Below are 12,155 nucleotides of genomic sequence, written 5' to 3'. Positions count from 1 at the left end.
TGTACTTTGCTGATGCCTCCCAGCAGGTGCCATAACTTTAGGCACAAACATCACAGAAAAAGTCTTTTTTTTTTTTTTTTGGTCAAGAGTGGAGTCACTGAAAAACACTTCCCTCCTTCGTATGATGTAGTTGTGCTCTGCAGAGGCAGGAAAGGGTAGAGAGGGGGAAATTGATTTCATGCTCATCTTTCTTGGCTTTTCCTGATCTGGGAGACATTTACATTTGCCAGCTGGGACTTACCTGTGCCTGTATTGTGTTGCCTGCTAAGGATGATTGACATTTTTAGGATGCTTAAAAGACTCACTTATGCTGTTGTATATGCACTAGATGAGTCAGAAGACACATCATGTAGAGTGTATGCATTTGCAGCTACAAACAGGAAGTTGGACACATTCTCCACTTGTAACTCAGATTTTGATAAACCTAAACACAGGACAGCATTTATCTTGTTATCTTGATTTTGTTTGCAGATTCTTTAAGATGAAAGGATTTGAAGGAACACTGGAACTAGACAAAAGGTAACAGACATCAGTTGTGTGGAGGACCAATGTGCAATGCATATCCCTTCTGTGAAATGGACAGATACAGGCTCTGGTAGGCTTTTGGGTATAAATCTCATTAAATCCACTCACAGACTTCTTTCAGAGGAAGATGGACATGTATTCAGGGAGATGTCACTGGCTTTGAAGACATTGTTTAAATAAATTTAAGTTGTTTAAAAGCAACTTTCTAAGTTGTTTGCAACAAAACAATGACACTGTTTTCCAATCATAAGGTACTCTTCCTTTTAGTTATAAAACACTAGTTACTTTCATCAAGCACAACCATAAGATACATTTTTCTTGTTAACCGTATACCTAATAACATAATTTTTCTGTTGAAGATCAACTTGACCTTTGGTTAAAACAATACCTGAGGGTAGCTATTTAGTGCGTTAAGAAGTGGCAATGCAGTAGCATTGGCAGAAATAATAAAATTGAGGCTTCCCGTTTGTTAGTGTAAAAAAAATTCTATGACTGAGTAACATCCCAGTCATATAATTCTGTAAAGCAGTTATTTTACTTGTGACCTCCATTCTTAAAACTTGGATGCTAAACTTAAAGTAGATGAAAGCAAGTTCTACACATTTGCTGAAAGTGTATACTTTTCAAACAATCTTTGGCAAGGCATTTATACCCGCATGTAAACTCCAGTTCTTTAATTCTTATGTTTGCTGAGTACCTATGAAGGATTACTGACTACAGAGGACAGTCATTCCGTATCTTTAGGCCTGTACTGCAAACAGCATTGTGTTGGCATTGAAATCTGAGTGATTAAAATGCATAAATAATTGAGTACATGGAATATCTCAGGCTAAAATAGACCCACTAAGCATCCTAAACAGTTAGCTTCACTGAAATCAGAAGCAAAATACCCAGTATTCAAACAAGAAATGCTAGCGTATTGTCTGCATGATATATCCAAGTTAAAAATTAAAGAAAATCAAACCTTGGACCACAATCTGAGATAGGCTTAGAGTCCTAAATGAGAAGAAGGAAGGAAAGAATGATACAATCCAATAACTGAATTCAAAGGCCCCAGTAGGTTTCAGACTCAGCATGGAAACATCCAGGGAGAGAGGAGCCCAAACTTGCTTTTGCAATAAAAAAATAAAGGGGCGAACCTTACAGAAGGAAAGGACTGATGACAGAGCTGATTTGTTTGTGTTAAACTTGTCTTTCAGCCGAGCAGAAGACCTAGCTGACTTCGGTGGAGTTTTGCCAAAATAGAACCACATCAGGCACAGAATAGGATTTTAGAACTTCAGGCTCATTGATGTACTTCATAGCCCTTGGGAAATTGTTTTAACCACCTGTTTCCCTGAGGAAGCGTCCCTATAATGGTATGCTATGATTCTTACTTTATGTTGTGTAGATTTGGTAAAGAACTTTCCTTCCCAAAAAACTTTCAGCATAGTCTTGCAGTGCTTAGTGCTGACATGAAATAACATATCAGCAGTTCAGGACTCTCACTGCTTTTTGGGGGAGGGTGGGAGGAGGGGGGGTGTTCATGTTTACTGTTGTTTTATTATAATAGCCATGATAGTACATGGAATGCTTTAGTTCAGAAAAAAATGATCACTCAGTTATTTTTTTTATTAACATTCTTGGGGCATATCAGTCAGATCAGACTAACTGCAAAACCTTAAGTGATGAGCAATGAACCCTATGGAGAACCTAGGTGAATCCTGCTTTGCATAGCATTCTGATGTGGAGAAGCATGACAAGCAGCATTTTCAGAAGGTTTGCTGATGCTGTGATCTTCAACATCTGGGGAATTTGCAGTGTGCTAGGCCCTAGTAAAACAGCTTAATTTTCTGTTGGCAGATGATATGCCTTTAAAAAAGCAATGCTAACTGGAAATGCTGACCACAAGCCCTTAGAATTTGTTCACATCTTGAGTCTTAAAGGATGCTGAGGACTTGCAGCCTTGGTTCTTTACTGCTGAGAGCTACTTCCCCTTGGGACTTTTTAAAGCTAGCATGAGTTTCAAGCTGAGTGTCCAAAAATGAGCTTTCTGGGGGCTCAGCCTATCTTCCTGCTTGGCTTTTATGCACCATGTAACATTAAAAAGGTCTGGATCTGAGTGTCCTCTGCAGCCTCCTACTGCCATGTATTACACAAAAGTGTTGGAAGGTACAACCTTTTCACACAATTCTCTTAAAATTATATTGCCTGTTAAGTAAAATGTTAACTTCTGCACAGAGATTATCAGCAAAGCAGAATGAAGGATAAGGAAGTGCAGCATTGCCCAAGCCATCCATTTGAAGATGATGCCAAAGTCACAAGATTTGTTTAAAGTACGTAATAATTTGGGGTTCTTCTCTATTTGCCTTTCTGTCTAGGAATTAAAATTTTTCAGCTTTAGATCTTTAACCAGGCTGATGAAAGATTACTTTTATCAAGGGAGTTAAAGGTCATGTGCAGTCATCTGATTGCACGAGTCAGCCTTCAGAAATGCCAGCATTGCATGATTTAGCAATATGGCGTAGCGTTATTGTTCTTTTGAATTGATTTTCAGCACCAGGGAAAGAATATATTTCTAATAATTCTTCCTAAGAAAATGAGAAAAAAAAATGTTGCTCTATCCTCAAGGAATGATAATGATTCTTCTTTCTAGCCATAGGGAGGTTGCATTTTACAGCATGAGGGTGGTAAGATGCTTCTTTAAGCAACATGTTCTGTGCAAATGAAAGCTGCTTTAATGAAACTCACACTTTTCTTCGGGGGACTATATGTATGCCAAAGCAGGGCTCACAAAATACCAGCCATGACTCAGGCACTCTCATGACACTGGAAGAAAGAAAGTGAATGTCACTGAAGACCATAAAGAACTACAGTATGTGACCATCTTCTTTTGAATTTTATCTTAATGGTTCATCCTTCCTCTGTGAGCGACAACATTCGTGACTTTAAAAATGAGATCATTACTGGGTGAACTGATTCTGGAATCTCTTTGGTGGCCTCAGCGTAGCCTAATAGCCACACATTCCTTAGCAGTGAAATGCAAAACCTCCATCAACCTCTACTCTCAGCTGTGGTTCACTGAAGAGAACTGGCAGTTAGCATGCATAGACCTTGCACCAGGTCTGTAAATTCTGAAATTCTTATTCTGAAATTCTGGGGTGTCTTGTCATTTTCTTTTCTTCAGTTCAGTCTTACTGTTCTAATACGCCTTCAGTTTATGCACATCTTCATCCTCTTTATCATCTCTTTTTCTTCCTTTTCTGTCTCTTCCTATCATTTTTTTCCAACTCACCTCAATTCATTCCATGCTTTCTAGTCTCCTACCGGATCAGTTTTCTACGTAGTGTACACTAACTCTAGTATGTTGGTATGCACTACATAAATGTGATCATAGCACAGTACAGGGTGATAGGTGAACTGGTATGGTATGAGAAAGGAACTGTGTAGGACCACGTCCTACACATTATTTTTGTCCCATAGGTATTTGTTATAATACTGTGAGTTGTTGAGTGGAAAACTACATTAACCCAGGCATGTTGAACTCACTTAGTTGTTCCTTTCCTTTGAACTCTGCTATTATTCATTTTTTATCAACCCCAGACAGAACAGAAAGTGCCAAGACCCAAAGGAAACCTCATTAAATATTTTTACCTGCAGTCTGGCTGATACAGTACAGCAAGTGCATAACTCTAATGAATAAATTTACACAAAAGCAGTCCTTACCAAGCAGCGTTAGTCTTGGAAGATAAGAATTCTTATGCTCTTGAAGTGTGTTTATTCTACCTTGTCATGTCCAGATCATCGCCACATGCACACTAATTAAAAAAGTCTTCTGAGAGAATTGTTTTATCTGCATTTTTCAGGAGAAATCCTGTGTCAGGGTCCTACTTAAGCAATGTAGGAACGAAAATCACAGAGGAAGATAATAAAGACTGTTGCATCAGTTTGACTCAGTTTACTTTAATCAGTGCAGATACCTTTTGTGGGCTCTTTCCTAAGTCATATTGTAAATAGCTGAACCTGATTCAATCTGTTATCTATTGTTGAATGAGTTTCAGATTGTCAATCTACACAGGTAGCTATGTTAACTAAATCAGTAAAGCCAAGTCAGAGTCAAGTGATTTGGTAGACTCAAACCTTGGCCAGCTGTCCTCTTTCACAGGGTGTGAGGATCATTGCTGAAATCTGAAGGTAAGGAAATGAGCATCTGTCATAAGAATTGTTTCTTTATCAGGCCATGAGTAAAGTTCTAATGATCAAAATGGAAAAAATGCCAGAAAGAATAATAATGGACTGGAACAATTGTTCAAAGACAGCACAAAAGCAGTCAGCAGCTTTGTGAACTGCTTGTTTCGTAAAGGTAAGGTTTTCCATTTTTGAAGGATCGGTGCTGTGTTTGGTATTTTTCATGAGACTTCAAATATTGCAGTTAGAGGAGATATATTTGGGCCACTGATCCAGGAGTTAGGGATCTTTCTGACTTACTCAATGTCTACTGTAGAATGTCTTAATATTATCTCAAAATATTACACAATAGCAAAATATCTTTGGGGGTATTGTGTGGATATAATGGCATAGGGTTCTTAGGTTTCATTGACCAGAAGTGTTCTGAGTAGTGTTGTAGGACATTCAAGGAATAACACCTGTGTCAGGAAGGGACCATCTGGAAATCTCCCAAAACTACTAACCTTCATGAAACTTTAAAAAAATAAAAAAATAACAGTAAGATAATTATTAAAAAAAAAAAAAAAAAAAAAAAAAAACACTAAGAATGGTACAACTGTGGCAGATTTCTTTATATTGATGCTTAACCATATTTCCGAAACTTGAATGTGATAATTCTATTTGAACAGTAAAAGACATAATTTCATTTCTGCATCTAATTGTATGGTAGCTCAGAAAAGGGCATTCGCCCCCACGGTTTTAAAACAAAGCCTACAAAGCAGAGGAAAGAGATGGTTATGAAATCAATAGGAAATTTTATCTGGTAAGAAAACCAAGAACATGATACAGTAATAGGACACTTTTTTTTTTTTCTTCCAGCAAGAAGTGTTTGCAGAGGGGCCCTGTGACCCAAGGTTTGAACTCACTGACTCACAGAAGTGTTAGTCTGTACAAGCCTTACTGGTCAAAAACTTTCAAATACTGCATCAGTGAAAATCACCTTCCAGGTAAGAGGTAATTAAATGAATTGCTATTTCTTGGAGCATTAATTAATTACAGATTGGAAGAACCCCAAGTGCTTTTTGGCAGTGGGGCCTTGTCTTTGCTAAGAAAAATTGTAGAGGCAGCACTTGGGTATTTGTGCGTGTATGGAGATATATATATATATATTGCCTTGAGGTGATGAGTGCTGCCTACATTAGTGAGTAGCACAGTGCAATAGGAATTGATTTGTAGAGCCAAACAGTGCTAAAGACCCTGTGTCTACACAATATGCTATTTGAGGGCATTATTAAAAATATTATATGCTCAGAGACTGTAGGTCTACCTGTGACTGTCATTATGACAGGTGTATCCATCACACCAGTAATGCTATCTTTTTTTAGCCAAAGTAAAGACAAAATATACATTTGTTGTGGATTTGGTACCACATAAACAGCAAAGATCTTTGTAAAGTTCAAGCAGAAAAGGTATTTTAAATAAACATGGGGGGGGGGAGCTGATAACGAATCTGTAATAGAAGAATTTTGTTGAAAATCCTTGTTTTCCTTCAACAATGCTCTGAGATTGGAGCCAAAAAAAAATGTACAAACCTGAGGCACCAGACTTTTCCCACCTGATGTCCTTGTCTCTAATTTGAAGAGATGTGGATTTGATGGATAGGCTACTTGGTGGTAAGGAAGGAATTGACTAGAAGGCCGCACTCAAAGAGTTGCTCAATGTTTCAGTGTCTTGAGTGGAGATCGGTGACAAGTGATGTTCCTCAGGGGTTGTTATTGGGATTGGTGTGGTTTGACATATTTGTTGGTAACATGGAGGGTGGGATTGAGTGCACCATCAGCAAGTTAGCCAATGATGCCCGGCTTTGTGGTGTGGTCAACACAATGGAGGGAAAGAATGCCATCTAGAGGGACCTGGACAGGCTTGGGAGATGGGCCTGTGCAAACCTCATGAAATTCAACAAGGCCAAGTGCCAGGTTCTGCACCAGGGTGAGAGAGCTGATTCTCCCCCTCTGCTCTGCTCTCCTGAGACCCTACCTGGAGCGCTGCGTTCAGCTCTGGGGCCCCCAGCACAAGACCAACATGGACTTACTAGAGCAGGTCCAGAGGAGGGGCAGGAGGATGATCAGAGGGCTGGAGCACCTCTCCTGTGAAGACAGGCTGAGGGAGTTGGGGTTGTTCAGACTGGAGAAGAGAAGGCTCCAGGGAGACCTTGTAGTGGCCTTTCAGTGCCTAACGGGGGCCTGCAGAAAAGCTGGGGAGGGACTCTTGTGACAGGATGTGGAGGAGTGGCTTTAAACTAAAAAAGGGTTTGGATTAGATATAAGGAAGAAATTCTTTACTCACAGGGTGGTTAGGCTTCTCTGGACCAGGCTGCCCAGAGAAGCTGTGGCTGCCCCATCCCTGGCAGTGGTCAAGGCCAGGCTGGATGGGGCTTTGAGCAACCTGGTCTGGTGGTAGGTGTCCCTGCCCATGGCAAGGGGGTTGGAACTGGGTGATTTTTGAGGTACTTTCCAACCCAAACCATTCTATGATGAAGAACTGAGAGTACCATACAGAGCAGGCTTTTAAAGAGGCTTTCTTAGGACAGCAGATCTTGGTAGCAGGGCAATCTCTTTGCAAGTAGTCAAAGAATTGGACAGAAATCAGGGACATCAGTGGTGAAAAGATTACTTATAAGGGAGAGAAGCCTGTTGGATATGTGTTTTTAATTTCATAGGGAGAATAAAAGAGAATACTGAAGGTTAAGGTGCCTGAGGAGAAAAATGAACATATGACAATGGGCATGCTTTAGAGGAGAACGGAAAGGAAGGAACCTGGTGAGAGGGTATCCACCCAGGAAATAAAGTCACTCAAGATAAGAGTAGGTTACAGCTCTTTTATGAATAAATATGGACATCACAGGAACAAACTGACACTACAGAGAGAGTGAATACAACTCTTCCTTTGTGGAAATACTGGCCTAGAATACCTCTGCCAGACTTCTGTATTGGTTTTCATCTTCAACTACCAAGAAATGTGTGGCATAACAGATATACCTTAATCAAGAGATCTGATTTAAAATGAAAAATGGCCACTATGAAGGGAGGAGAGGAAATAGTGGGTATATGGGTGTGGTTCCTTGATTATAGTTAACTCTGTCACAAGATTGCACATTGTGGTTCTGTTACAGAGTTAAAGCATGATGCAGTAGATAAGGCAGGTCAGAAAGAGATCGGGGCTTCTCTGTGTAGCTGTAACTGGTTTTGAAGGTGGCCACTTATCATGTGGAAACTCAGAGCTTCTGATCCATTGGTGGAGGGAGAATGTTAATACTCAGTACTATAAACTTTAGCTTCAAATTTAACATCAGTTGGTTCCTTTAAACTTCGTTGGCCATTTAGTAGTGTTGATTGGTCATCTGCTGTGGATGTTACCAGGAGATCCGAGTTCAAACAGAAATACATGGGTTGTGAATTTGTGCTGGCTAGCCAGTGCACCAACAAAGTAGACTACAGACTCGTCTTTTCAGTTCATTGCTGTTCCTCCTTCTCTGAGAAGGTGCAAAGCTTCCAATAAGAAGCACACTGACAGTCTCTAATGTTATGGAAATTGTGGTGAAAACTTTATGGAACGTCATCTTTGTATCAGAAACCAAATGGGTCAAGTGGCACAGAGCACATAGCTCTTAATTCTTCAAATGCATTTTTGATTGTAGTGTAACTTTACAGTCATTGAGTATATACAAACTTGACAATACTTGTAGCTATTTATATGCATGACATTTCGTTCTGTTTACTTCTCAGGAAATTGTTTCCCTCAGTAGCAAACAGGATTATGACTGTGGGTGACAAAATGCTTATTAGGTTTCTCCAGGATCACATTTCTACTATTGTGTGGCAGTTCTTAGAAATCTGAGTCATGTCATTTCCTGATGCAGTTTCCCTGGTGAGCTGCCTCTTGCTACTTGTCACCTTTCCACCCCAACACAAACCAATACTTGCATGCCTATGACAAAATGTTTCTCATGTTATGCCAAGTGATCCTGCAACTATTACAGTATTATAAACAGTCAATTTTTGAACAAAACTCCAAATAATGAGCTTGCCTCACTCATGTTTCTTTTTTTTTTTTTTTTTTTGGTCTTTTTGTTTGTTTGTTTCAGTAATTACATTCATATGAGCCAACCAAAATCAATTTTGAACCAAGATGCTGCAAATCCCCCTATAAATTTTTCCCAAAAAGTTACAATCAGTAATTACAAATGAGGAAATCTACAGTGTCAAGATTTGTTTGTAAGCAACTGAAGAACAGGACAAATAGATAAACTTACCAAACCTATCTTATAAATCTACCAATATATTATTACTTGTAATAATTAGGTTTGAGTCTTTCACTTTTTACAAGACAAATTATTGGCACATTTGGTATTGATAATTGACCGTATTGTTTGCAGGGATAAAATATACAGTCTTGGCTCTAGCAAGATAAACCGCTAGATGCAGCTGAGCCTCCAGATGCATAAACAAAGAGTGGAAAATTTGTATTATAATTACGAATAAGCTTTTTCACATATGGTATATCATGGACATTTTTTTTTCTCCATAATTGATAAAGAACATCCACCAGCCCAAGTATCAGTAAATCAGTCTGACCATCCTGCACAGGTGAAACTTGCAAAGAAACCTGTACCAGTTTTGAAAAAAAAAAAGGGGGGGGGGAAGGGAGGTTGTTTAGCTGAAACTAAGAACTAATAACTATCAGAACTGCTTTATGCTTTATCAACTATGGAGAAAAAAAATGTCCACAGATCAGATGCTAATCATTCTTTGTTTCTCTTGTTACAGTGGCAGTTGCATTTTTCTGGTCTCTTCTAGCAGGCATGACTACAAAATAATACTAATCAAATGCATGTTTACTTACAGCAAAGTGGAACATCTTTCATCCTCAATTTTTTTTGCTCTGACAAAAAAAAAATGTTTTAAGTTTGTAGTATAGAAATTAAACACAGGTGTGGGCATAGAATTGTTTTAGACTACAAACATCAGAATGGTCAGATCTGTATTATGTTTGTTTTGCCCAGCATTTAAATCAGCTTGGCTCTCTCTTTATTGCCTCTGGGGACTGATAATACACTTCATTTTAAAATTACTGGTAGATAAAATAATCTGATTCAGGCTCTCTGTTGAATTCTAGCTTATTGTATTTGAGTCTAAGTTATTTCTTAGTTGAAGGTATGACTTTTGTTCTCCCCCCCCTCCTGTTGCTTAGGGAAAGCTGCTTTTGCTCAATTTAATCAACTCAACAGATGAATATTTCATCTTCAATATTTTCAGCAAATCAATCCCTAAAGACTTGCTAAAGAGGTAAGGTGAAACCAGCTTTTGCGAATTTCTGCATATATTCTTTTTATTTTAATTTTTAAATTATTTTTTCTTTAAATATCATCTGTTTTCATGCTGAAAGTTAGAGATGTTTTTGAAATGCATATTTTTTAATCCATCAGAGGCTCTCCTCTTGAAACTAGCTACTATAATACCTGCAGACTGTTACTAATTACTGATTGTTCAGACCTGTATTCATCCATCTATCTTCCCAAAGATCTTATATCACCTTCTCAAACCAGAGGCAAGAAGATAGAACAGTAAATTCACATTGCAGAGGACTTTGAAAATCAACAATTTTATTTTCAGTCCAAAATACAATAAAAGATAATGGTTAAGCCCTCCACAGAACAGAAATCTGAAAAGTGTTGGCTTGCTAATTTCAACAAATAAGGACCAAGGAAGATTAAGAAATTGTAGGCTTCTAATTCTGAAATCTCCTAGGTTTGCCATAAAACCTGGGGCTTCTTTGCTCCCTTTTAGACAATGCAGTAGTGGGCTGCCCAGGGGTGGGAAAGGAGGGGGCATCTGTGATTCTGTAATTTCTGGGCTATTGGAGCAAGGAATCAAAAAAAATCCTGAAGTCCCGTTCTCAGGAGTGCTGCCAGGATCTGGAGGACACATGACTCTGAGGGGAGGGGAGTCTGCTTAGCAGGGCTGCCTGCAGGCCAGGATACCAGAAGCCCACCCCACAATCCATCTTCTGAACTTCTAAGGAGCTGAATGAGTAAACCAGCAAGAATTCAAGCAGGATTCTGAGGGACAAGTGCTTCTTGTTGTTGACTGAAAAGGTACAACTGTAACTGTAGATGAGGAAAAGCAAGCAAAAAGGTAGAACACAGTGATGATGACTGAACAACAAAGGGAGTGCTGCTAGAAGTTACTGGTCACAGAGTCAAATGCATCTGACGCAAATCTCACAGAATTTCTACTTCTTGGTGTCACATGGTGACATCAGAGCTGCACTGGCTTAAAACAAAGCTGACCCTCTACCCCATTTTCATAGCTACAACTTGCCTCAATGTTTCTGTTCCCATGCTCAGAAGTGGTTTCTGAGTCAACTGAAAGTTGTACACAGGACCCACAGACACCAGAAACTGAAGGCAGATCTGGACCAAGATGCTTTTCAGACACACTGCTTGCTTTTCAGACACATTGAACTTAGGTAGACTTTAGACTTTATTTTCAGAAAATGGGTAATATTTGTTGAAAAAAATATTTAATGAAAAGATGTCTAAAAAAGTATTTTGGGCATTTTTATTTTTTATTTTTTTAACTCTCCTGTTTGCGTCTCTTCATGTGGCCTAGGCTCCTTTTACATTTCCTTACTGGTCTGAAAGAACTGAAAAATCAAGCTATATGCCATCATTTCTGTGGCACCGGTTTGGCGCCTTGGTTCATGGCACAACTCTGCATGTGTTTTGGAGAGTGAAACAAACGTCCTTTTTTGTTCGTAGAAAGCAAAACATTTCCACTCAGAGAGTGGTATATTACAAGACTCCGTTGCATTTATTTTGCTGAAGTTTTTTTTTTAACATTTAAAGGCACCTTGAAACATTTTAAGAGCACTCTAAAATATTGGGTAAGTTCTACTAACAAATGATAGTAAAGTTAGTATGAAAGTTTTAGTAATCACCTACTTTGCAGGCATTTTGCATGGAAGAAAACCTGTTCAGAAAGCAGGCCGTGTTACTTGCCAGACATGCTGTCTCTTCAAAACCAGATGCAGCAGCAGATTGATCCCTTTTGGAAGAATAACATCAGATTAGAGAAGAAAGCTGGAAAGAGTAAATAAAGGCAAGAAATTGCAACTTTAAAAAGTAAAGTCTTGTGAGTTGTTTTTTTTTTTTTTTTTTTTTTTTTTTTTTTCCTGAAAATATGACTTTACTCGTTGGTGTTACTTCTGAAAAGACCACCTCTGCTTCTGTTAAGAGATTAAGTGCATGTAATTACTGTAACTGTTGGCATCCCATGCTGTTTGCCTCTTCTGGAAAGGTTGCAGGAGCCTTCTTTCCTATAAAATAGACTTTTGACTTGCAGTATTAATGTTTCAGATTCTGCTCTCAAATTTCCCTATTGTTGTTTCTCTATTGTTCCCTATTGTAAATCATTGTTCATGAT

The 12,155-nt window shown here is 38.7% G+C and overlaps 1 protein-coding gene across 1 annotated transcript in view; it reads left to right on the top strand.

The window, feature by feature from the left end:
* Positions 1 to 12,155, top strand: part of ST3GAL6 (ST3 beta-galactoside alpha-2,3-sialyltransferase 6) — a 108,689-nt gene that overhangs the window by 46,279 nt on the left and 50,255 nt on the right. Inside the window, exons 27-34 of the mRNA XM_084522508.1 lie at positions 472 to 595; positions 1,725 to 1,883; positions 2,746 to 2,840; positions 4,742 to 4,867; positions 5,551 to 5,678; positions 9,922 to 10,016; positions 10,619 to 10,825; positions 11,682 to 11,831. The gene's annotated coding sequence lies outside the window, so the exon portion shown is untranslated. The remainder of the gene's footprint in view (positions 1 to 471; positions 596 to 1,724; positions 1,884 to 2,745; positions 2,841 to 4,741; positions 4,868 to 5,550; positions 5,679 to 9,921; positions 10,017 to 10,618; positions 10,826 to 11,681; positions 11,832 to 12,155) is intronic.

This window comes from Aythya ferina (assembly GCF_964211825.1).
Source record: "Aythya ferina genome assembly, chromosome: 1".
Lineage (NCBI taxonomy): Eukaryota > Metazoa > Chordata > Aves > Anseriformes > Anatidae > Aythya > Aythya ferina.
The sequence above is the reverse complement of the archived record's forward strand: the minus strand, read 5'-3'. Positions and strand labels throughout refer to the sequence as shown.